Source organism: Schistocerca cancellata, chromosome 2, assembly GCF_023864275.1.
Source record: "Schistocerca cancellata isolate TAMUIC-IGC-003103 chromosome 2, iqSchCanc2.1, whole genome shotgun sequence".
In the NCBI taxonomy this organism is placed as follows: domain Eukaryota; kingdom Metazoa; phylum Arthropoda; class Insecta; order Orthoptera; family Acrididae; genus Schistocerca; species Schistocerca cancellata.
In genome coordinates, this window is record NC_064627.1 from 224,039,361 (window position 1) to 224,066,583 (window position 27,223).

The 27,223-nt window shown below is 43.9% G+C and overlaps 1 protein-coding gene, 1 non-coding gene and 1 pseudogene across 4 annotated transcripts in view; all 3 read right to left on the reverse strand.

Moving 5' to 3' along the window:
- LOC126161549 (serine/threonine-protein kinase 26) overlaps positions 1 to 27,223 on the reverse strand; it is a 649,054-nt gene that overhangs the window by 144,833 nt on the left and 476,998 nt on the right. The window lies entirely within an intron of this gene.
- On the reverse strand, positions 5,627 to 5,744 carry LOC126163483 (5S ribosomal RNA; annotated as a pseudogene).
- Positions 25,025 to 25,108, reverse strand: Trnaq-uug (transfer RNA glutamine (anticodon UUG)). The gene has a single exon. It is a non-coding gene; the product is annotated as a tRNA-Gln (tRNA).

Consider the following 27,223-nt stretch of genomic DNA (forward strand, 5'->3'; position numbering starts at 1 on the left):
TAGTTTTTTGGTTCTATGTTTCACTGTTTACCCTGAAAGAAAGTCAACATAACACACAGGATATCAACCCCCACTCCTTTTAAATTAAGAGAACAAAAATATATTAAACAAGCGAGCAAGTTTACGTTCTCCAGACAAAACCTCTATGTACGCGGTTATCCTCTCTATAACACCTTATGAAATAATGAAGATAGGAAGAGTCGAGGGACATGAAAGGGAAGCAGTGGTTGGGAAGGGAGTGAGACAGGGTTGTAGCCTCTCCCCGATGTTATTCAATCTGTATATTGAGCAAGCAGTAAACGAAACAAAAGAAAAATTCGGAGTAGGTATTAAAATCCATGGAGAAGAAATAAAAACCTTGAGGTTTGCCGATGACATTGTAATTCTGTCAGAGACAGCAAAGGACCTGGAAGAGCAGTTGAACGGAATGGACAGTGTCTTGAAAGGAGGATATAAGATGAACATCAACAAAAGCAAAACGAGGATAATGGAATGTAGTCGAATTAAGTCGGGTGATGCTGAGGGAATTAGATTAGGAAATGAGACACTTAAAGTAGTAAAGGAGTTTTGCTATTTGGGGAGCAAAATAACTGATGATGGTCGAAGTAGAGAGGATATAAAATGTAGACTGGCAATGGCAAGGAAAGCGTTTCTGAAGAAGAGAAATTTGTTAACATCGGGTATAGATTTAAGTGTCAGGAAGTCGTTTCTGAAAGTATTTGTATGGAGTGTAGCCATGTATGGAAGTGAAACATGGACGGTAAATAGTTTGGACAAGAAGAGAATAGAAGCTTTCGAAATGTGGTGCTACAGAAGAATGCTGAAGATTAGATGGGTAGATCACATAACTAATGAGGAAGTATTGAATAGGATTGGGGAGAAGAGAAGTTTGTGGCACAACTTGACCAGAAGAAGGGATCGGTTGGTAGGACATGTTCTGAGGCATCAAGGGATCACCAATTTAATATTGGAGGGCAGCGTGGAGGGTAAAAATCGTAGGGGGAGACCAAGAGATGAATACACTAAGCAGATTCAGAAGGATGTAGGTTGCAGTAGGTACTGGGAGATGAAGAAGCTTGCACAGGATAGAGTAGCATGGAGAGCTGCATCAAACCAGTCTCAGGACTGAAGACCACAACACCAACAACAGGAAGATTGGATGTAGTATCAGCTCGGATTGTGGCAAAATCAGTCGTGCCCTCTTGCAATAGAAACAACCCGGTATTCACCTTAAGTGATACAAGGAAGACCTCTGTTGCGCCAACTCGCTCGGTGATACTCTACAAGCGTCAAGATGTGCATGATCCCAATGCAGAAGAACTGTGTACAGAGCATAATCACTGACATTCCCAACCCATCCAGTCACTGGCAGGTCCTGGCCTTCAGAACTGAGTGAAGAGCTCTATCTGGTAAGCGCTCTGAGTAAACGAGTATACTGGATGTTGCAGGCCTAAAACCTCTTTTAACTGTTTCACATAACTTCCATACTTCATTGGTTTTTATCTTTCGCTGTTGAATAGAATAATACTGAAAAACAATTATCTCTGACGAAACTATCAGCGCTATCCGAGAAATCTTTCCAAAGTTTTAGACTTGAAGATGCAACAATCTACGGAAAAATGAAGTATGCACCACAATGACCTGCACAACACTATAACCAGAAAGAAAGGCTTCGACTGCTGAGTGTTCTGCGCTCATAGAACTCATGCAAACGTTGTGTTGTGCGTAGTGACGCCATCAACAAAGATGTGAAATAGGAGGAGAGTTATTTTAACAATCCTTTTACTTCACTCTTTTAAAGAAATATCAGCAGTTTTCGCTTGCAGTATCGTGTCTACGCGGAATGATTTACTGTGACGTAATTGCTATGGACCGAGGACGCATTGAGAATTCAATTAAAGTACAACTATCAGGTCGGTTCACATTTCGCAGAAACCGTAACTGAGACTTACAAGTGCTTTTGGGGCTTCCTCTTTCCTATCCTAACAATGTCCACTTGATTTGTCAAACTAAAGTGAATAACCACAATTCTATGCGAATAGAACAATGGAAGCCCATCAGCCATTGTAGAATACACCGTTACCGCTAGAGGAAACGACGTAAGCTATCACCTACAGCCACAGCAAATACACTCCTGGAAATTGAAATAAGAACATCGTGAATTCATTGTCACACGAAGGGGTAACTTTATTGACACATTCCTGGGGTCAGATACATCACATGATCACACTGACAGAACCACAGGCACATAGACACAGGCAACAGAGCATGCACAATGTCGGCACTAGTACAGTGTATATCCACCTTTCGCAGCAATGCAGGCTGCTATTCTCCCATGGAGACGATGGTAGAGATGCTGGATGTAGTCCTGTGGAACGGCTTGCCATGCCATTTCCACCTGGCGCCTCAGTTGGACCAGCGTTCGTGCTGGACGTGCAGACCGCGTGAGACGACGCTTCATCCAGTCCCAAACATGCTCAATGGGGGACAGATCCGGAGATCTTGCTGGCCAGGGTAGTTGACTTACACCTTCTAGAGCACGTTGGGTGGCTCGGGATACATGCGGACGTGCATTGTCCTGTTGGAACAGCAAGTTCCCTTGCCGGTCTAGGAATGGTAGAACGATGGGTTCGATGACGGTTTGGATGTACCGTGCACTATTCAGTGTCCCCTCGACGATCACCAGTGGTGTACGGCCAGTGTAGGAGATCGCTCCCCACACCATGATGCCGGGTGTTGGCCCTGTGTGCCTCGGTCGTATGCAGTCCTGATTGTGGCGCTCACCTGCACGGCGCCAAACACGCATACGACCATCATTGGCACCAAGGCAGAAGCGACTCTCATCGCTCAAGACGACACGTCTCCATTCGTCCCTCCATTCACGCCTGTCGCGACACCACTGGAGGCGGGCTGCACGATGTTGGGGCGTGAGCGGAAGACGGCCTAACGGTGTGCGGGACCGTAGCCCAGCTTCATGGAGACGGTTGCGAATGGTCCTCGCCGATACCCCAGGAGCAACAGTGTCCCTAATTTGCTGGGAAGTGGCGGTGCGGTCCCCTACGGCACTGCGTAGGATCCTACGGTCTTGGCGTGCATCCGTGCGTCGCTGCGGTCCGGTCCCAGGTCGACGGGCACGTGCACCTTCCGCCGACCACTGGCGACAACATCGATGTACTGTGGAGACCTCACGCCCCACGTGTTGAGCAATTCGGCGGTACGTCCACCCGGCCTCCCGCATGCCCACTATATGCCCTCGCTCAAAGTCCGTCAACTGCACATACGGTTCACGTCCACGCTGTCGCGGCATGCTACCAGTGTTAAAGACTGCGATGGAGCTCCGTATGCCACGGAAAGCTGGCTGACACTGACGGCGGCGGTGCACAAATGCTGCGCAGCTAGCGCCATTCGACGGCCAACACCGCGGTTCCTGGTGTGTCCGCTGTGCCGTGCGTGTGATCATTGCTTGTACAGCCCTCTCGCAGTGTCCGGAGCAAGTATGGTGGGTCTGACACACCGGTGTCAATGTGTTCTTTTTTCCATTTCCAGGAGTGTACTTGCTGCCTCCATTCAGTATTATCCATTACGCACACAGCAACCAAGTCCCAACGCTTCTTTGTGTTTAGAAGTCTGCTCACTCTTTAGCCGAAAGGCAAACTGTCCCTCGAGTACAGCATGGTATAAAATGCTCAAATATCTTTCTACAGGTCAGAGATCATGACGCGCAGAGGAATCAGGCAGACTTTAGGCTGAGTTAACTCGAAGTCAATCCACCACAGTAAAGATTCTAGGATGCGTTATTAGTTTGTCAAAAACGATCATATTCAATCTGTATCCAATAAGACGGGCAGCACATGTCTTTGTTATCGCACAAGTGTAAAAAATGTATACAAAAAGATGATCTGTATCGAGAAGCGGTCTGTTCGACAGCGACAATATTTAGACTTAACACTGCAGATGCTACATAATAACTCTATGAAGGGAACTCTTGTTCTAGCCAACTACATCGTCGTCCTCTAGTTCACTACAGCGAAAACGCGATCAGAGAAAGAGGTTTTCAGCTCCAGAAACGCTGACAGTATTGGCGCATAAACACGAAGAGGTTACAACAGGAGCTGTTGACAGCAAATGGCACATACTCTTCGAAACGTCATTTGGGAAAGACTCTCTCTTAATCTTCTTTTTCTTGTGCCTTTGTCAATAATCAGTGCAGGGTCGGCGTGGTTATTTACGGTTTCAGTTTAAGGGCTGGCCGGATACCATTCCTGTCGCCACCTGTTATCCCTCGTGATCGAATATGTGTACCTAAACTGTCTGCGTGCAGTGTGATTTACGTGGAAGTGATTACAAGTTTTCTAAATGTTTGCAAACCATCTGAGACGAGACATGGATACCAACCCTTTGTTCACCTAGTGGTATGTGAGGAAAACGCCTAAAAACCACATCCAGGCTGGCCAACACACCGGCCATCGTCGTTAATCCGTCGGACGGATTCTGTCTGGGTTCGGCGCATGTACCCGTCCCGGAAGCGGCGCTTTGGGCTCACGGCTATGCGAGAGGATAAGAGACTAACCCTTAATGCTGTAAGGAAATTGGAAGCTTACTATTTTATTATGTGTCAAAACGTTTTGAGTTGTCCACTGAACAGTAAATGGACCCTTTGAGTTTTCAACAAGTGGCGCGCATTGCAGACTCAGTTTCTGCAAAGGTTTGACCCTGAAAGCTACTGAGCTCGCTGCAGGTTGGTGTACCACGTCACACATTCTAAGAGCCTCATGTCACCTGCAAGGCAACGGGTGGCCAGTGATGTTTCAATCTGTGCCCCTTCCTCTTGTGTGTTCAACCAGTAAGTTAGTTTGCGGCACTACGCCGTTCCGCTCATCTGACCACATTTCCCCATATGTAGCACATCACACATCACTCACAATCTGCAGCCTGTATGACATACTTGGTCATCCCTTGCGATTCCTTTCCTCATCAGCTCATCTTTTTACGGTACTAATGACGTTTCATGACTTTAAATGTTTCTTACGACTTTGTTTGTTCTTCTTTGAACAGGTTTCTAAACAGATTTGGTTTACCAATCACGTTGCTGTGAAGTAAGTGACATACCCCACACCAGTACTAAAATTTTGGACCCACCATTTTTATTATTCGTAAATATTTTTACAATTATTTGCTAATACAACATTCAACTTGACAAAGATGATGTTTGTAACTTAATTATTTACAACGCGTTCGTCCGCATTTCCAATCGAAATAGAAGTGTGTCAGTGTCATTACATTTCTCATTGCATGAGTTTGGCAGGAGGAATTGCGAGTCAAATGAGCTTCCAATCGATTCGATAAAAAATAGAAAATAAAAAAAAAAGATAACAAATGTGACATTCTTAGGCGGAATGATTAGCTCGAAAACGTATCGCTTCCATATCAAACTAAAGCAACCCCCGTCCGAACTGGCCGCCGTTTCATCCTCAGCCCACAGGCGTTACTGGATGCGGATATGAAGGAGCATGTGGTCAGCACACCGCTCTCCCGACCGTATGTCAGTTTACGAGAGCGGAGCCGCTATTTCTCAATCAAGTAGCTCCTTCGTTTGCCTCACAAGGGCTGAGTAGTGCACCCCGCTTGCCAACAGCGCTCGGCAGACCGGACGGTCACCCGTCCAAGTGCTAGCCCAGCCCAACAGCGCTTAACTTTGGTGATCTGGCGGGAACCGGTGTTACCACTGCGGCAAGGCCGTTGGCCGCTCCCATATCAGGCAAAGACAAAACCTTTTCTATCATTTAAATTTGTATTGGATGTTGACATATTCATCTTTTTCAGTAAAGCTTTTCTTGTTCTTGGCTGTGTGCAGTTTATGTATCTGCCGTCGACATTTCTTTTGTTGTTCCAACAGCAATACTCTTGTGCTACTTTTAGATGAACAGTTATGGATGTTGAAATCCGACTGTGTATGAGAAATTAGAGAGATGAACTTTGGTACACAGCAGGCTTTTTAGATCATCACTTCGTGAAATTATTCATTTAATCATCGACTTTAACGAACCACCTAGTACAACTTTGTAACAGTCATGGCAAACGATGCCGAAAGCTGTTATTTGGTACAAACACTTGAGCAGATTAAATCAAATATCCCTTTCGACGATCTAACCCTTTTTTCATTACTCTAACTTTCAATTCAGAGAAGGGGGAGAAACACGAGATACGGCAATAAATGAATACCTTAAATTATTGCAGTGTTGCAGTGAACTGTAATGGTACGACGTTGTAAAACTTATAAACGTGAAGTATTCTGTAATGAAAACGACTCACTTGATTCCTAAAGTACAGAATGTACACAAAGAAGCGTATAATGATGTTTCTCTTTTGCCAAGTTGTTCGACTGTCAATTAGTTGCAGAGTTATATTAACAATTCTTTTACTTCATACTTCTGAAGAAATATCCGCAGTTTCCGCTTGCAGTTTCGATCTACGCGGTAACCGGCTGGCATATCGCCTGTATTTCTATAAGCCTTTGCGAGAGAATCTGACCGTATAAACTTGATGCTATCACGCTTTCCACAGTTGCTGGCGCACCTACAGGCGACTAATTATTTGCTCGTAACTTCAAAGGAAACGACACGATCTCATTCACAAAAAAATGCAAATACCTGATTGAGATTCCTTTGACAGACACATAAAACACAAACAGTACACGCCCAAACAATGTAATTGCACCTAGCAACAGGATATTGGCTGTCACTCACAACGGAGAGAGAAATTTTACATTTTGACTAATTATGTCAGCGCAGCGAAATTTCAAAAGGAAGAACGGACTGTGGGGGTGAAATAGTTCCTTGTATACTGAAGCTTCAATTTTATGAAACAGCAGAGGTTGGATGCTACTCGGTCGGTATTCGTTCACCGGGCTTCACCTTCCTTCGATTATGCTAGACTTTTGTTATGGTCACTTCTGTATTGCCTTCAACTCAGTACGGTTTCTCATTGTGAATTTTATTCCACAAACGAATTTTGGATGCACATGCGCACATAGATAGTTGGGAAAGTGCCAATTTATTCTTATGCTTGAGAGCACTGTAATGAAATATTCGAGATAGGCAGATCCCTTTGCATTTTTAGAGTGGAGTAATAACACGCTCTCCTTATCTTACATTTCTGCTCGTCAAAAGCGTCCTCTGCATTTATTCGAATAATACAGTCAGAATACGTGAGATCTAAGAAAGCTCTTGACGTATCTGACCTTTTCGGCCCCACTACAGAGGGAACTGTTGAGATGGCGTGTACACCATATTTTTGTAGTCTTAACCGTTCATTTATCTACTGGTCACATGGAACCTCTATATAAAAATACAGTTTGTGTGCTCTGGAGCGTGGAAGTATGAAAACGGATGGCATCAATGTTTCGTCAGATAGTGTATTGGCAGCGCTTGACTTGTGACGGTACAGGACGGTAAGTCGTAACGGTACCTCTGACGAAAAAAAGCGTTAAACAGACGCTTTAAGACGCCTAAATAAATAAAACAAACCTCCTGGAAGGCCACAGTACCGGAAGCTCCTTTTTTACACGTCAGGCATTACGTGTTGGTATAACAATTAGTTACGAAAACCATTAGTCATCAATTTGAGGTGGATGCATGGTCTTTGTCACCCCGCAGCTCACAAATCTTGAATTTACTGACAGCGTTCCGCCCAGAAAAACCATCACTTTGCCGTCCTGCTCAGCATACTGAACTATCCGTAAACGGAGTCCGTGCGACCCCTTTACACTGATACCTAATGGGCTGCATAGCTAACATGGATACCAAACACAATACGAAGAATCTTTGATGCCAGTGTTCTCAAATTCTGATACCCCTAAATGTATTTGTTGTATTACGTTTTCTGACATGTTCCATAACTACGAGTATGCCCTCATTTTTTTAATTCGGCAAAGAAAAGTGAATTTAATCTAATTCTCTAATTCAAACAAAAAAATTATTTTTTCATCGTATATAATACACAAATGAAACCACAATAAAATTTAACAAATTTGCACACGAATGTCAGGTGTGCCCTGACAGAAGCTGTAGAACTCTGCCAACTTTTATCTTACTATGCAAATTTAAAATAGTCTTTGAAATTATAATCAACAGCGATTTCAATCATAAGCTCTGACTTAATCAGTCTCTTTCTCTGAATAGTCCACTTGTTGTTCATAACAGCAAGAACTCTTTCGAAGCGTTGCCCAATGTTCTCGTGTTATGCGAGTCAACTGAAAAATAAATAACATAACGAGAGTACGTAAATATGAACGTGTCTATAATCCTCTTACCCTGCTCCTTGTACTTTGTTGTACCACAGTTGCTGATCGGTACGAGGCGAGCACCTCTATGAGTTGCTAGTATTGTACGAGAAACAAGGAAAGATTTCCCTGTCCACACAGGACCCCTCTAGGCATGCCAGTCTTTCTCCTCTCCAGGTATTCGTTTTAGACAAATCGTCTTTTCCGTAGAAGCACGAACTGAAAAAAAGCCACGTCGAGTATAGTATCGACTACTATACGAAAACGTTTCGAGATCTGCCAGTCAAGGAGCTTGAACTATCGACAGTACTTCACGGGATTAATATTTAAAACAGTGATCACTGACAAAACATAAGGGAGAAGCAAGAGGTCAAGAAGGGAGCAGGGAGGATTAAGAAAATGTTGTTATAAGACGGGAGATTCCGGGAAGTCGGGAGCGTCGGTCACCCTAGTACTGGCGGCAGGCAGCGACCACAGGAGAGAAGGCTGGCCGGCGGCCGGCGTTACTTGCGCGGTGCTGTAACTGCGGCCGAGCAGCGAGCGGTCGTGCGAGAAAGCGAAAGCCAGCCGGCCTGTGTGCCTGTGCTGTGCTGTGGCGCTGACCTTTCTGCGTCCTGAATGCCGGCTCTTGCCGCCGCCGCCGCCCACGCCTGTACCGCTGCCACACACTACACTACAACGCGAGAGCTTTCCGAGCCGCCACGGCCCAATTCAGCCCCACAGCTGGGCAACACTTCGCGTCCTTTAAAAAATGACTCGTCACACGGACTTCTGCGCTCGCGTTTTCTGAGCTGAACTCTTCCCCACTGCTCTGCGGCCACTGACACATTCGGTACCAGGACGCTGCACTCACCGCGCGTACAGCTGCTTGCAATTGACAGTGAAAACTGACCACCTTGTCTGCTTTTTAACGACATGCCGTTTCGACATACACGCTCTTCCAGTCGCTTTTATAACGGTTTGTTTCCGGGAGCGTTTCGCAGAGCTACACGTTGATCTTCAGTGGCAATTTTCTAGAACAACAGAGACTAAAACTGCCACTGAGGATGACGCTCTGCGAAACACGCCTGAAAACGATGAATGGTAACTATAAAAGCGACTGGTTTGGCGTTTACGCTGAAACAGTGCGTCGTTAAAAGCAGAAAAGATGGTCTGTAGATCGTTTCGTATGATGGATACGACTACGTTATCTCCACATTGGAACTGAGAATGCTGTTGTCTGTAGCAAAGAACTGTAAGGAAAGGCAAAAAGAGTTGGACGAAATTTCCATGTCTCGTAAGGGATGTTTTAAATGTGGTTATCTAAGATACGAATGGCAAGGAAACCGACAGTAACCCATTACAACATTCGTCGTGAACGTCTTGAGTATGTCACATCACTCCATTTAAGTACGCATGGGTAATATCTAGAAAACATAGTACATAGGAGGAAAGTGTAAAATGAGTGGTAGGGAAGCGAATGGAACGGTTGTGGCAAGTGCAATGCTCCTATGAAGGATACCGCACAAAACACTTTACTGTGATCAAATCTGAAATAATCCTCCAACGTTTGGAGTCTTTCATTTAAACACGACACCCGCATCGAACGAAATCAGAGAGCGCCGTTAGAATCGTCACAGGTCGGTATAGCCAACACTTAAGTGTGACAGACTCTTGTGGAACTTAAACGGGAATAGAAGAAATAGGAAATAAAGCCAGTTGTTCGTGTTAGTGTAGTTTCAGCTGCCTGGTCATTCGACACTCAAGTAATACAAATAAAGATTACAAATTCAGCCAGTTTCGGAATCAAACTTAACACCTGAAACTGCAAAAGGAGAAATCAGGATTTACAGTCCGGCCAACGTGGACATCGTTAGAAACGGAGCACACGTTCGGATGGTTTCAAGGATGAGGAAGGAACCATCCTAGCATTTGTCTGGAGCGATTTAGGGAAATCACAGAAAACCCACATCATGATGCTGGGACGCGGTTTTGAACAGTTGTCCTCTGGAATCCGAGTTCAGTGTGGGAACATTGCACCACCTCGCTGTAACTGAAACTGCAGTAAAACAAATAAAGGTTATTTCAGACAGATGTTGATCAAACGAAACTATGAATGGTAAATTTTTAAAAAAGCTATTCGATGAAGACTGACCGATAAAAGTACTGTCATCATTGTGTATCACGCGTAGCGAACATATGAGGAAGAAAAAACAACTAAGGGCGCGTACAGAGAAAGGTTTCAGCCAACTCCCTTCCTTCACTCAGTGAGTGAACGGAAGATGACTTGAATTCGCTAATGTTAGTACGTAATTCCCTCTTCCATCAGCTGTATAGTGGCTTGCAGAATACATATCTACATGTTTAATACAACGGAAATCTAGAAGTAATGCCAAATGATGTGCATAAAGTCATACGACGTATGAAAAAAGGACAGCAGTCAGGCGATGATTTTGTTTCAACAGCAATGATTTCACGTGGTGGAAAAAGATGCCAATCGAACTTCGAAAACTGTTTAGAGAATGACAGCGGAAGAACATAAACCACACGAGAACAATGCAGTGATGTGTCTACTTCACATGAAAGGGAACAGACACGACACAGAAAATAGTATCCGCCATTCAGCTTTCCGTAATGTACTATATATGTACCTATCAAAATTATTAGGCTGTGTGCCTGTGTGTGTTTGGGTATCAATACATCTACTAAACGCAAGATTAGTGATAGATCTATAGTTTTTTACTACAGCTGTAAAAGAAATGCAAATAGAATATTTCTTCAAAAAAAACTGTGTTACTATCACATATTCGATCACAGAAATGAATCCTTTTCGGTCCTGGTAAAAACATCAACAGTTTTATAGCGCTTTTGTGTCCCTTAATAATATCTTTACTTGTCTACAGAAACCTCATCCGTAGAAGCAGCTGTTGTACTTAGAGACAGGATTAGCGATCCCTCAATTAACGTTATAGTTGAAACTTCCTGGCAGATTAAAACTGTGTTGCGGACCGAGACTCGAATTCGGGACCTTCGCCTTTCGCGGGCAAGTGCTCTACCAACTGAGCTACCCAAGCACGACTCACGCCCCGTCGTCACAGCTTTACTTCTGCCAGTGCCTCGTCTCCTACCTTCCAAACTTTACAGAAGCCCTCCTGCGAATCTGGCAGAACTAGCACCCCTGAAAGAAAGGATATTGCGGAGACATGGCTTAGCCACAGCCTGGGGGACGTTTCCAGAATGAGATTTTCACTCTGCAGCGGAGTGTGCGCTGATATGAAACTTCCTGGCAGATTAAAACTGTGTGCCGGACCGAGACTCGAACTCGGGACCTTTGTCTTTCGCGGGCAAGTGCTCTACTAACTGAGCCACCCAAGCACGACTCACGCCCCGTCCTCACAGCTTTACTTCTGCCAGTAACTCGTCTCGTAGAACACTTGCCCGCGAAAGGCAAAGGTCCCGAGATCGAGTCTCGGTCCGGCACCCAGTTTTAATCTGCCAGGAAGTTTCATATCAGCGCACACTCCGCTGCAGAGTGAAAATCTGATTCTGGAAACGTTGTAGTTGTATTAACTGAGTTCTCCTCCGCGGCTGACTGATCATTAGTGAGTCACATTAAAGGGCCTAAGGTGCGCTTAACTCTAGACCGTGAGTTGTCCTAGCGGAACTACGCCATCTACGAGCACCTCTGAGTGTCTAAACGGAGGAGACACGTAGAATCACAGACATTTTAACACGGTATCATCATCAACAACAAAAACATTCTGAAGAGTAAATCGGAATATAACTGCACCTGAAGAAAAACGAGGATTCAAGTTTATTCAGGAAAAACAGCCACTATGAATTGGCACAACTACAAAACTTGCTATCGCGCGAAATTTGCCGATAAATTTCAGTACATTTTTACTTGAGGGACTATGAGACGTTAGTGCACTCGTATGTAAGTACTCCTCCGCTGGTAACGCTTCCCGCACAAATAGGATGCATGAGCCATAAGGTTGGAGTGACTTGCAATTTTTGTAGGCAGTGTCATTTCCAAAAATAACGCACAAGTAGGCGGGTGAAAGACTCTCCGCGTCGACATCTGTCATCATTCACAGAGTGCTCTTTAACACGCAACTGAAAAAGTGTGTTCTACAAAATATACATTCAGTTTTTTGTCAAAATGAAACGTGCTGTAGGTAATGAGGCATTTAAATATTTACTGGACACGAAATCTCCAGTGTCTTTGTTGAAAACATTTCTGACTGCGTACTTTATTTAACACTAGGCATACTCTTCTGAACGACGACCAGATTTATATCTGAACTTGGATCTTCGCAAATTTATTATGATTACCTAAAGTCACTTCTTGGACATAAGCACAAAAAATGAAAATCCCTTACCGAGCAATGAAGGCAGGGGATCGGATATAAAAGAGAGCCTACAACAGAACACGTAAGCAGTCTCGTCTCACCGCTGGAGCACACATTGGGCAGATCAGCCATCACACAAAATGAAACACGTTCACTTTAAACTAAGTGACGCTGCACAGGTTAAGTCACCAGGCCGACGTGACGTTACGCATCAGAAGTAATTTCGCAGTTCGGTACCGCGAGCAAATCAATGTTAATTCACTTTCTCCCACTTGCACACTCGTTGACCATGAAAGACCCGAGCCAAGACCCGTTGAGTCTTCAAAGCAGTGTGCGCGAAATAATACTTGAGGATCCGGTCGACTATCGTAACGTGACGTGACACAAGGGTTGTCACCGCGCCACGCGTCGACACCCTGACAAAGCAGTACCAACGGCTGCCTTCATGAGGCTGCGTCGTCAGCCGTTCCTTATGTTGGAAACACGTTAGAGGAGTGCGATTAACACGGCTGGCGATAGCTCGTCCCCGTAAGGTGCGCATTGCCTTCAACAAGCGGCGGCAAGGTTTAGTTTTTCCGTGTGCTGCGGCGGGCAGCTGGCCAAGCCAATAACCGGCGGGACACGCCCTGCCAGAAGGTCGCCTTCGCACACAAAAGGGCTCCCTCCCCACGTTCATCTGCAGAACACAACCGTTAGATGGCTACAGCCACTGCACGATGCATATTGTCTACATCACGGTATCTAATTCGTGCGAAATGAGACCCGTTTCTCGTAGGAACTGTGTGTTATATTTTCTTGACTTTATTAATAAAATCTGCTGACATTTTGGCACTTAAACATCACACGTTCATATTCAATAAAACAGTTTAAGTATTGGAAACTTTTAGAACTTGTTTGTGTACGATATGTTCTTGTACACTCCTGGAAATTGAAATAAGAACACCGTGAATTCATTGTCCCAGGAAGGGGAAACTTTATTGACACATTCCTGGGGTCAGATACATCACATGATCACACTGACAGAACCACAGGCACATAGACACAGGCAACAGAGCATGCACAATGTCGGCACTAGTACAGTGTATATCCACCTTTCGCAGCAATGCAGGCTGCTATTCTCCCATGGAGACGATCGTAGAGATGCTGGATGTAGTCCTGTGGAACGGCTTGCCATGCCATTTCCACCTGGCGCCTCAGTTGGACCAGCGTTCGTGCTGGACGTGCAGACCGCGTGAGACGACGCTTCATCCAGTCCCAAACATGCTCAATGGGGGACAGATCCGGAGATCTTGCTGGCCAGGGTAGTTGACTTACACCTTCTAGAGCACGTTGGGTGGCACGGGATACATGCGGACGTGCATTGTCCTGTTGGAACAGCAAGTTCCCTTGCCGGTCTAGGAATGGTAGAACGATGGGTTCGATGACGGTTTGGATGTACCGTGCACTATTCAGTGTCCCCTCGACGATCACCAGTGGTGTACGGCCAGTGTAGGAGATCGCTCCCCACACCATGATGCCGGGTGTTGGCCCTGTGTGCCTCGGTCGTATGCAGTCCTGATTGTGGCGCTCACCTGCACGGCGCCAAACACGCATACGACCATCATTGGCACCAAGGCAGAAGCGACTCTCATCGCTGAAGACGACACGTCTCCATTCGTCCCTCCATTCACGCCTGTCGCGACACCACTGGAGGCGGGCTGCACGATGTTGGGGCGTGAGCGGAAGACGGCCTAACGGTGTGCGGGACCGTAGCCCAGCTTCATGGAGACGGTTGCGAATGGTCCTCGCCGATACCCCAGGAGCAACAGTGTCCCTAATTTGCTGGGAAGTGGCGGTGCGGTCCCCTACGGCACTGCGTAGGATCCTACGGTCTTGGCGTGCATCCGTGCGTCGCTGCGGTCCGGTCCCAGGTCGACGGGCACGTGCACCTTCCGCCGACCACTGGCGACAACATCGATGTACTGTGGAGACCTCACGCCCCACGTGTTGAGCAATTCGGCGGTACGTCCACCCGGCCTCCCGCATGTCCACTATACGCCCTCGCTCAAAGTCCGTCAACTGCACATACGGTTCACGTCCACGCTGTCGCGGCATGCTACCAGTGTTAAAGACTGCGATGGAGCTCCGTATGCCACGGCAAACTGGCTGACACTGACGGCGGCGGTGCACAAATGCGGTTCCTGGTGTGTCCGCTGTGCCGTGCGTGTGATCATTGCTTGTACAGCCCTCTCGCAGTGTCCGGAGCAAGTATGGTGGGTCTGACACACCGGTGTCAATGTGTTCCTTTTTCCATTTCCAGGAGTGTAAATAGCAAAAGTAATCTTTTCATTGCACATAAGTTTAACTACATGACGATTCCATCACACTGATGGTCAATCTCAATAAAATACAGTTTTAGTTTTAATCTTTCCCCATCTATTAAATATGTCTTTCACAATTTGAAAATATTTCCAATTATTGATATAAAAGTAAATTGTATGTCAGTGTGAAAGTGATCGGCATCCGAAGACCAACCTCTTTGTGCACCACGCTTACTATTCATTGGTTCGAATGTGCTGACGCCGCATCTGTAAAGTGCTGTAATCAAAACTACAAGCGTTTGCATCAATATATGCCTCGCCAGAAAGAACTTAACGGGTCTGACTACAACCATGCAACGACAGTCCGTAAGTGAAGTTATAAAACGCAAAACGAAAATCACAGCCAAGAGGTATGAATTTTACAAATGTAATTTTTTATTAGGCAGTAGCATTGTTCACAGCCTTCATTCATTAGGCGAGAAATATTCCGGAAGATATCAGCAACATTCCACAAAAATGGTGCATCCTTAACGTCACGCAGTTTAGATTAAGCTTAGCAAGATAATGATCAACTGATGATGAGATGAGGCGCGAAACGCGTAGCCACATTTTTTATTTAGAAATAAAATGCACATAGCACGTAACAACAATGGTTTTGCGACTTGATAACGAGGTTTACACTTCGACATACTGTTTGCTTTATAGAATAACTTACTGTGTAGCCCAAAATATTTAACTTTTTAATAACGCATTTAGCTACAGCCATTCTGCTTAAATGAAATGACAGTGACTTCGTAGTAGACGATATTGATCAAACATCGCATCACTTAAAGAAGGCTTGTCCTACGCCTTATTCCATTTGCCATTTCGTGCAGTCCACTTAATCCGAGAACGAACTGTTTCTAAATGCAATGTTTATTTTTGACTGATATCTGAATAAAATCGTCTTCAAGACAACTGCCCTTAGCACTACATCATAGTCTGCCACATGACACATGTAGGTAGAAAAATATGAATATAGAAACTGGAATCCAGATGAAAATTTATTCACATAAATTTCAATACAGTAATTCATCTAGTAATTTTTTCGTGCATCCAATCAAGCCAAAAATAACTTAATGATGCCAATATCTGCAATGATCATTAGGCGGACTGCCCAAGAATTGAACTGAACACTCGTTTCTTGAAAAGTGTGCCGTTTCGAGCAGTTCCTTTTTCGCAAACATATTTACTTGCATGTGGCGTAACTACGACACTCAGCCTAATAATAGCAGAATGATGGACGGGTCACGGTTAGCTTTTCGTGAGTAATTACTCCTATTCTGATGCTGTGGTGGGAATTTGGCAACGTAGTATGGAACGAAACACTATCGTAGAGTGAACATTGCTGTTATACCCAATTGCTGCAAGAGCTATAGAGATTATGGCTTATAAACTGTAACATGCCACAATTCAAGTTCAAAAATTCAAAATAAATGTGTCTGACAGGCGGTTTCATTACAGCTAATTTCCTGAGACATTAACTGATTAATATGTAATTCGCCAATCTACTCTAAATAAGACGTAAATATTATTCTAGTATCTCACATTCTAGCTTATCGAGTAGATTAAATATCTAAGCGTAGTGATGTAAAGCGAGATGAAATGGAAAGAGAACATAAGGCAGGTTGTAGGAAGCTGAATGGTCGACTTCGGCTTACTGGAAGCATTCTAAGAAAGCGCAGGTCATCAATGAAGAAGACCGCGTAGAGAACACTTGTGCGATCCATTCATGAGTACTGCTCGACTGTTTGAGACTGCCACGAGGCCGGATTAAAGGAAGACAGCGAAGTAATTCAGAAACGTGCTCCAACATTTCTTACCGATAGGTTCGATGGATAGAAGCGTGTATCACAAGGGCAAAAATGGATACCGCCTATACGAAAATTGAAGAGGCTTTTGGAGAAAATAGAAGCAGCTGTATGAATATTAAGAGCTCAGATGCAAAACCAGTACTAGGCGAAGAAGGGGAAGTTGAAACGTGGAACGAATATACTGAGGAGCTATAGAAGGGAAACGAACTTTAAGGCAATGTTATAGAAAGGGAAGAGAAAGTAGATGAAGTGACGTGAGAAGGATACTGTGCGAAAGAATTTGACATAGCACTGAAAGGCTCCCGGAGTGGACGACATTCAGAATTACTGATATCCTTGGGAGATCCAGCCATGACAAAATTATTCTGTCTTGTGTGCACTATGCATGAGACCCATGGAATACCCCAGACTTCCAGATTAACGCAACAATTTCAATTCTAAAGAGAGCAGGTGCTGACAGATATGAATGTAACCGAATTATCAGTTTAACAAGCCATAATCGAAAAATACTGACACAAATTGCTTTCAGACGAATGGAGAAACTGATAAAAACAGGTAGGAAAGGCCATTTTTGGTTCCGAAAAACCTGAGGCAATACTGATCCGACAACTTATCTTAGAAGAGAGGTTAAAGAAAGGCAAACCTACGAACATAGCATTTGTAGACTTAGAAGTTTTGACAATGATGGTTGGAACACACACTTCAAAATTCTGAAGGTTGAAGGAGTAAAATACAGATAGCGAAAGGTTAGTTACATCTTGCACAGAAACCAGAAGGCAGTTGTACTCGTAAGAGTCGAAGAGCATGAAAGGGAGGCAGCAGTTGAGGTGGGAGTGAAACTGGGTTGAAGTCTACCTTCGATGTTATTCATTCTGTACAATGAGCAAGCAGTAAAGGAAGTATAAGAAACGTCTGGAGAAATAATTAATGTTCAGGGAGGCTAAAACAACGTTGAGGTTTGCCAACGACGTTGTAATTCTATCACTGACAGCAAAGTTCTTGGAAGTGCAGCCGCACAGAATGAATAGTGTCTTGAAAGGATGACGTAAGAAGAACATCAACAAAAGCAAAACAAAGATAATGGAATGCAATCGAATTAAATCAGCTGATTGAGATGGAATTAGGTTAGGAAATGCGGCACTGAAAGTAGTAGATTAGTTCTGTTAATTGGGCAGTAAAATTACTAATGATGGCCGAAGAGAGACGATCTAAATCGCAGGCTCGCAATGGTAAGAAAAACGTTTCGCAGCAAGATAAATTTGTTAAAATCGAATATAGATTTAAGTTTTAGCAAGTCTTCCCTGAAATTATTCGTATGGAGTGTAGCCTGAAGTTCAGACAAGAAGAGAACATAGGCCTTTGAGACGTTGTGCTACAGAAGAATGCTGAAGATTAGATGAGAGGAAGACTAAGAGATGAATACAGCAATAATGTTCAACTTATTGTACGCAGTCTTCGGAAAGTGTGCAACAAGTTCAATCAACACGCTATATTACGGAAATGCTTCGTCAACACAAATGAGAATCACTGGCAGGAAGACGTTCTTTCCGCGAAACACCACGCTTTACTGCTACAGAAAGCCTGTAAACCGTATGCTAACCCCCGCGAGAAACAAAACGACAGAAACGGCTGCACTGCAACAGAAAGAGGAGGGAGAATGTCACTCCCCCACCACTCCAGCGGAACTGCGGTGTGGCGCTTCCCCTTCCCCACCCCCCGGCAGCCATCACGTTTTCATTGGACTTCCACCTGTAACGCGGAAGGACACTCCGCCATGCTGTTGTGTGCTTTCCTGGAGGATATCCGCGTTAAAACTCAAATGGCGCACTAAAAAAAAAGTAGTCAGCCGTTCACACGGTACCCCCGGAGAAACGTTGCCATTTCGGCTCTGTAGAGTGGACAATATAGGCTTTCACACCGATCTTCAGCACGCACACGTATTTCAAAGTGTTTCTGATTTGTCGCTCTTACGCAACTTTGGCTATAAGTGGAATACGAGCGAGTTATCACTTAAGACAAACCTGCGAACTACGCTTAAAGGTATACTCTACAACTACTGTTCGTTCCTCCTGCAAGTACGTTAGTGTTACCAGGAAACAAAACATGTCCAACGCATAGATACTGACGACAATTCTAGTAACATATCAGCGACGCGTGTTTTTTGAAATATATTATTTTCATTTCCTAGACTCCTACCACGCAACACATCCACTCACTGCTGTACATTAGAAGAAGAACTAAGTTTTTCTTTGGCGCCTTATGCTTTGAATACATTATGTCATAGGAAATGTAATGGCGTTCTATCTTTTCTAATGTTTCGTGAGATAAAAGACATTGCAGTTATAAAATGGAAATCGAACAATTACAGCGTTGCGTGTAACTCACAACACTCAATCACTGTGGATTCGTTACACACGAGGAATTCATGGGTAAATAATATCACAGCCAGCCACTACGGAACCTGCAGACTACACGCACCAAAAATTTTTATTTTCCTGGATGTCTGCCTTCCAAGACTTCACAGTGCTATAATATCGAAACATGAAAATGGTACGATGTGCCTAGTTTTATTTTATTTATTATGTATTTATTTTCTTCACGGCACAGAGTTCAGGCAGTGTTACCGTTCGCAAAAGTTTACACGCATTAATATCTCATTTACAAGCTCTGAGCAACTGTATAACAACATTGACGGTTTATGGCTTCCCTGCCTTGTTTATACGATACAGCAACAAAACTATCTCTGGCATATTTGTACTAAAATGAAATGTGATCCACGTACAGGCTGTATAGAAATATACGTTAATACATTTTTAGTATTGAGTCAAAAAACAACTCTGTAAAAAGTCATGTGAACAGAAAAACATTGCCTTCACTCCTAAATATAATATTTGGGCGAAAAAAAATATTATTAACGGACAAGGGGAGCATTCTTTATGCGTTGATTTTACCCATAAGGATAGGAGGTTGTTAAAATATATGTTAAAGATCAAGCGCAACCGTGCCTCAAGATGCAAAAGCACTTAAATTGACGCATTTCGAAGGAATAAGCCTTTATCATAAGAATCATTGTACAAGAACCTTACAAATGAGACAAATAACATTTTTATCTTTACCGCTTTTCTAAGATTCTTGTACAATAATTCCGATCATCAAACGCGTATACTTTAGTACTTTTCCATTGTGAAAGGTGGAAGAACCTCCATCTCAATACTTATTTTTATGCTTTATAGGTGTGGCAACAAGATAGAAACGAAGGAAGGTATGACGGTTAGGGTTAATGTCCTGCCTACGACGAGATCATTACAGGACGGAGCACAACACTGGATTGGGGTGGAACTGGTGTTAAGTTTTTCAAAAATTTCACAGTTGATTGGTGCTTATACCTTCGAAAACTGTCTCTTATCACTCCACGGACGAGGGAATTTCGAAGTTGTAACTTCATTGCTTGAAGTGATGAAGCGAGTTACATGCATACGCTGCACGAGAATAGCACGCTAAGAGTACAGCCATTGGGGATCACAAAACAGGAATCATTTATACGGTTATGTAGGTAAAGATCCCAGTTATCACACACTGCAGCCTTTCACCTTGCTGGGCCATGGTTCGCGAGTAATTGATGAAAAAGTTTTGGAATTTCGCGTAATGCTCAATAGCATTAAAAAAACTTGCGATACGCACTATGTGATAAAGAGCGTCCGGACACCCCCAACAACATACGTTTATCATATTACGTGCACCTACTGCCAGGTACTCTGTATCAGCGACCTCAGTAGTCATTAGACATCGTGAGAGAGCAGAATGGGGCGCTCCGCCGAACTCTCGGACTTCGAACGTGGTCAGGTGATTGGGTGCCACTTGTGTTATACGTCTCTACGCGAGATTCCCACACTCCTAGACATCCCTAGGTCCACTGTTTCCCATGTGGTAGTGAAGTGGAAACGTGAAGGGACACGTACAGCACAAAAGAGTACAGGTCGACCTCGTCTGTTGACTGACAGACCTCCGACAGTTGAAGAGGGTCATAATGTGTAATAGGCAGACATCTATCCAGACCATCACACCGGAATTTCAAACTGCTTCAGGATCCACTGCAAGTACGACAGTTAGGCGGGAGATGAGAAAACTTGGATTTCATGGTCGAGTGGCTGCTCATAAGCCACATATCACGCCGGTAAATGACAAACGACGCCTCGCTTGGTGTAAGGAGCATAAACATTGGACGACTGAACAGTGGAATAACGTTGTGTGGAGTGACGAATCACGGTACACAATGTGGCGATCCGATGGCAGGATGTGGATATGGCGAATGCCCGGTGAACGTCATCTGCCAACGTGTGTAGCGCCAACAGCAAAATTCAGGGGTGGTGGTGTTATGGTGTGGTCGTGTTTTTCATGGAGGGGGGTTGCACCCCTTGTTCTTTTGCGAGGCATCATCACACCACAGACCTATATTGATGTTTTAAGCACCTTCTTGCTTCCCACTGTTGAAGAGCAATTCGGGGATGGCGATTGCATCTTTCAACACGATCGAGCACCTGTTCATAATGCAAGGACTTGGGCGGAGTGATTACACGATAATAATATCCCTGTAATGGACTGGCCTCCACAGAGTCCTGACCTGAATCCTATACAACACGTTTGGAACGTTTTGGAAAACCGATTCCGTGCCAGGCCTCCCCGATCGACATCGATACCTCTCCTCAATGCAGCACTCCGTGAAGAATAGGCTGCCATTCCCCAAGAAACCTTCCAGCACCTTATTGAACATATGCCTCCGAGAGTGGAACCTGTCATCAAGGCTAAGGGTGGGCCAACACCATATTGAATTCCAACATTACCGATGGCAGGCGCCACGAACTTTTAAGTCATTTTCAGCCAGGTGTCCGGATTCTTCTGATCACACAGTGTATAGCGTTTTTGCGTGGTTTAATGGATAAGATAACAGCTTCAATATAGGAAGTTGTGGGTTCGAATTATTTACCTTTAAATCATTATCGAAATGACTGCTCACCATTTTTATTCAATTAATTGATTTAAATGTAATTTTTTATTTCTATTCCTTCGTAACTTCAATCACATATCAACTTCTTCATTTGTTCTTATTTTTCCTCCTATCACTCTTTTTCCACTTTTTCGTTGTATTTTTGATTAATTTTGTGTCTTAATTTCGATTTAATTTCTTTTATCATCCTGTTTTTTCGTCCACATTATTGCGTTCATTATACCTATTTCTCATTTTGCTTTAATTTCGTTTTACTTATAAAACTTGTTTCTTTTAAATCTTCATCTGCGTTATTTTGTCCACAGCACAACTGGTATATGGATTGTGTTTTAAAATAATGTTTGTATGACAATTATCGTGCAAAATATTGCACATCTGGACCGAAACATACATTTTTCACACCACTGTACAGTCAATTCAAATATATTATTTCGTCTTGTGTTTTTTAAATCGTAGATCGGATTTTGCAAATAATTGATTATTGTAACAGATAAATAAAATTAAATTCATATTCACAAAAATTCCGATTGGAAAAAGAATGACATAAAGAGGAAATGAAACAAATGGAAAGTACATAGGGTGAGTAAAATGATGTGACAACAAAATAGAAATCAAAAATTAAATTTAAACCAATTAATTGAATAAAAATAATTATCAAAGTCATTTCAGTAAAGATTTAAAACTAAAAAAACTTTACTGCACCTGACGATATTCGAACCCATAACCACCTGCGTGTGACGCTATTATCCTATCTACTACACCACGCAAACAGTCTACGTATTACGGCTTTTTTAACGTTATTACGCTTCACGCAAAATTTCGAAATTCTTTTTCGTCAATTACTTGCAAACGAGGAATCAGCAGGGTGAACGGATGCGGGGTGTGATACTTGGACTCTTTACCTACATCACCGTATATTTGGTTTCAATCGTCGATCCTACCGCTGGGGACATCTCCCTTCTAAGATCGGCTGGACCGCTCAGTGTGGCAGTATGAGAGGTACGAGGGAAATGATAGGATGAATATGTTAACTCCTATCAGTATTCAACAGTATTTTCTGCTCTAAGTTAACTAGTCCTCTCTCTTAAACTGGGACAGAACACGGGGTGTCCGAATGTCATGGGACACCAAAGGGACACCAGTCAGTCGTCAACTGCTGAAGTCTCCGCGGTGCGTTAATCTCCGAACAGCCTGGTAGAAACGGCTTCCGGACCCCCCCACTTTCAAATTGGCGGCCATCTGACTTGCAGTAGACCGTATGGCCCTGTGAGATGACGTCACGTCTGTACGTCAAACATTTGTGATGTGGAGGTTTAAGTGTGTGGAAATCTTGTGTCTCGGATGCCGAAGATCCGTCCTTGTCACTGTTGACCTCGAAAACTGAAAGTCTTTTGCGTCTTCGGATATACTATGACCCAAGCGCCTTAAACTGATTATTAATCCACGTTCACAGTCGATTAACTCGTGAGGTGCTGCCATGTTCATTAAACATATATCTGTAACAGACTATTCAAATATAGTGTCTATTTAGCGCCATGCACCGAATCATTTAGTCACATCTGTGCGTCATATACAGCACTTCAAATAGCATAACCTTTCCCGTGGCTTTCGGATACTAAGTTTAACAATACAGACACCCTGTCCATGCTCTTTTAATTCAATATGTTCTGTATGATACGAAGGTACAGCTCCTATGAACGTCAATTCAGGGCTGAGTGAAATCGAGAAGCGTTTGGACGCTCGAAAGTCTGCGGCCATTTAGTTTCATTCCTTCGAGACGAACAACTTTACATTTAATAACTTTCTATATCAGTGTTTGAACTGTCTCACTGTGAATATTTGTACGCAGAGGAAACGTATTTTAGCAACAGTTAAACCGTGAATCAAGTGATTTTTGCTGGTGGTACCGACTCTGAAAATGGTTACCAGGCAGAAGACACTGACTATTTATAAAGTTTCCAATCTGATGACGAATCTTCAGGCATCCCACATAAGCACTGTGTGCCGTCCAAAGAGTTGGAAGAGTTCGTCCTATTGCTGACAACATTGTGGTTCATATTGCATCGGTGAAAGGCGCAAACACTGCTGGTCGGTCTTTGTTGCTGGATCCGTCTAGGCTTGAGAACGATGGTGCCTTCAGAGATCAGCTTACTGAAGGTTTGAGTCAATATGCAGCGAGAAATATTGACCTCAACAATACGACTACTTTCTGAGCCACTGCCAGCTTTGATCTCGTAATGGATAACATAGGTCATTTTTCTTCTAGTTTTATAGGTATAAATATCGCTATTCTCCTGAAATTACGATGGATTATTTACGACGAACTTTATTAGTGAATATAGTGAAGGTGTAGTTAAAATGCGTAACTTCTTGAAAAGATATCTAAAATGTAACTGAAGCTAAATCGTTTGAGCATTTCATTAATATGCTTCTTCCAGTTCATGCCATCATCAATATGCACACCCAAAATCCTGGAACGTAATTTGGCTTACTTGCCCAGAACAACAAAGAGACACTGTGGCATTGGTGATGACGTCTGAGTGGCTAGTTTCAGCGCAGTGCTGTACTAGGGTTACTTTGTAAATTATGATCACGATAATCTCCGACATTAAAACTTGGCCCCAGATCTCGGGATCTGCTTTCTTATGTGACCTGATTCTTTGTGTCTTGCTGTCATAAGACTTTCATCTTGATTCTACTTGTCCAGGCGATAGCTCCCTCAATATGACCGGACGAAAGACCGCAAAGAGTTGGATTGCGGTTTTGCCAATGGTTCTTCTTAAGGCCGGTATTACGCTATCAAATTTCTTTGTCAAAGTTGATACGTCAAATATTTTTGTCAAAGAAGTCTGATGGTGTAATAGGGCAATTTGTCAAATCTCGTCTGTCGTCAAATAAATTTCATCAAATCTAGGACCTCGCCGTACATTTAATCATAAAAGTCGTTTGTGTTCTGTTCACTGCAATGTGACATGTTACCACGAGGAGCGCTAGCATCTCTGCAGCTTTCTGTGATCTGTAGTGTTTTTATAAGCATTGCCGGCAAATACAACTGGTGTGCATCGACAAAATTAACAGAGATGCATGAAGCTGATGAGGCGCTTTACAACGTGAGGCACCCTGAATACAAAAATAGATTAAGAAGATTGGAGGCTTGGCTCTGAGCACTATGGGACTTAACTTCTGAGGTCATCAGTCCCCTACAACTTAGAACTAATTAAACCTAACTAACCTAAGGACATCACACACATCCATGCCCGAGGCAGGATTCGAACCTGCGACCGTAGCGGTCGCTCGGTTCAAGACTGTAGCGCCTAGAACCGCTCGGCCACCCGGGCCGGCAGATATAGCAGTTCTTAAGTGAGTATTGTCCTTTGTGATATGAGGATACACTTCACTTCACTGTGCACATACTTAAATGTATGCTCATCCATTCTTAAGTAATTTATGGGCGACTTGACGTCCTCCAGTACAAGCTCACGTAAGTTTTGTTGAATGCTTTTACCGTCTCGTCGTAAAACCCACGGCTTCGCCCAGGTACGTTTCCTTTTTCTCCCCAGCTTCTCTTCCACATGTGCACACAGTGCAATTGTGGCGCCCGCATCTCGTGGTCGTGCGGTAGCGTTCTCGCTTCCCACGCCCGGGTTCGATTCCCGGCGGGGTCAGGGATTTTCTCTGCCTCGTGATGGCTGGGTGTTGGGTGCTGTTCTTAGGTTAGTTAGGTTTAAGTAGTTCTAAGTTCTAGGGGACTGATGACCATAGATGTTAAGTCCCATAGTGCTCAGAGCCATTTGAACCATTTTGCAATTGTGGCACATGCAACTGCTGCGGTTAATAACAAGTTGTTGTTGTCAGCCATCTTGAACTTTGACGAAAAATATGATGACAGTGCAATACCCCTTTTTAGCGCCACGTCAAAAATCTTTGTCAAGTAAATTTGACGAATATTTCATCAAATCTTTGACAAAGAAATTTGATAGTGTAATACCGACCTAACGTGGTGTCGTTAATGTTGACGTTCAGCTGGGAGCCCACTTATTGAATAAGGCGGGCAGTTTCCCTGCTCTGGACAGCTGGTGTGAGGCGACAGCTGCTTTCTCCCGAGTCCCCGTCAACCGCAGCCGGTGACAGGCAGGGAGCGTGCGCGGCACAGACTGCACGTGAGGGCGCGACACGGCGACAGCTGGCGGTCGGCCATGGAATTCCGCGCTGCCCTTGGCCGGCGGCTGGCGCTGACTGCTGCTGCTTCAACAGCGCGTAGCACGCCAACGGCAAGCCATACACTGTTCATGCCAGGTTTAACTTGCAAGGAAGAACTGCGCTATGTATTCTCCCACGTTTGTTGTTACCTCATCGAAGTTGCCTTTCCGCACAACGTAAATCACACCCTGATGATTACAGTCTTGGACTTACGATTGACCTATTAGGGCTACAGTGCGTCTGTGATACAACCTCGTAGCTCGCACACATCCTTACCGGTTGATGTACATGTGATTCTAAAAACGATTTAACTTCAAATTACATTTCGCATAATCTGTAAGAACAATGAAATAACTTACCATTAAGCTCTGTATTTCTGAGGTAGCGATGGGTTTTTAGAAAAAACAAACTTTTCGAAGTCATTAATCACAGTCTGTTTGTCGCAGCTTTTTAACGGTTTTTCGCCACTATGTTTCATTGATGAGAGAGAGAGAGAGACAACATGCAAGTAAGCTTGTGTGAAGTTTGGAAACTAGGAGCGAGGTACTGGCAGAAGGGAAGCTGTGAACGCGGGTCGCGAGTTGTTCCTGTATATTAACTAAAACATAGGTTTGGTAACTTTCCTCTAACGGAAATCCGCTAAAATTGAGAGTTACTTGCATTTCTAGCCCTACAGACACTGATGATAAACTATTTTTACAATCAAATTACTGTACATGGGGGAGACTGCCAACTGTGTTAAAGAAATATTCGTCTATGACGCGGTGACGCTAGAGTTCTTAGACATCCACGCATGCGCTAAAACCATGAAGAACTTAACGGCATAATGCCAAGGTAAGTAGGAACTCAAGTAAAAAATTCTTCCAACCGAGGAAGTCATATAAGGCGATAGTCTTACTATAAAATCACGGTTGTAATTTCTTGCAAATTCGATGGCGCTGATGACAATGAAAGCTCCGGGAGAGTAACGGCTCCCCTGGTTGAAGCACCTCTCCTTGCCATTCACGCGGTTCTTCGATTCTTGCCTGTTACTGACACGATTCGCACTAAGCGCTACTGACATATTGAATCCCGCGTACCAGTTAACATGAGAAGCTGTTTTTGACAAGGCAATTACGGCGCAGCAGGTGCCCCTGTTGTCAAAGCCTTACCTAGTTTAAACAGGATGAAAGGATGGCGCTGAACGCTGCGAAAACTTTACAACACCTGTCTCCTACACTACATTCCGCTACCAGATTTGTAGGAAACTGAAC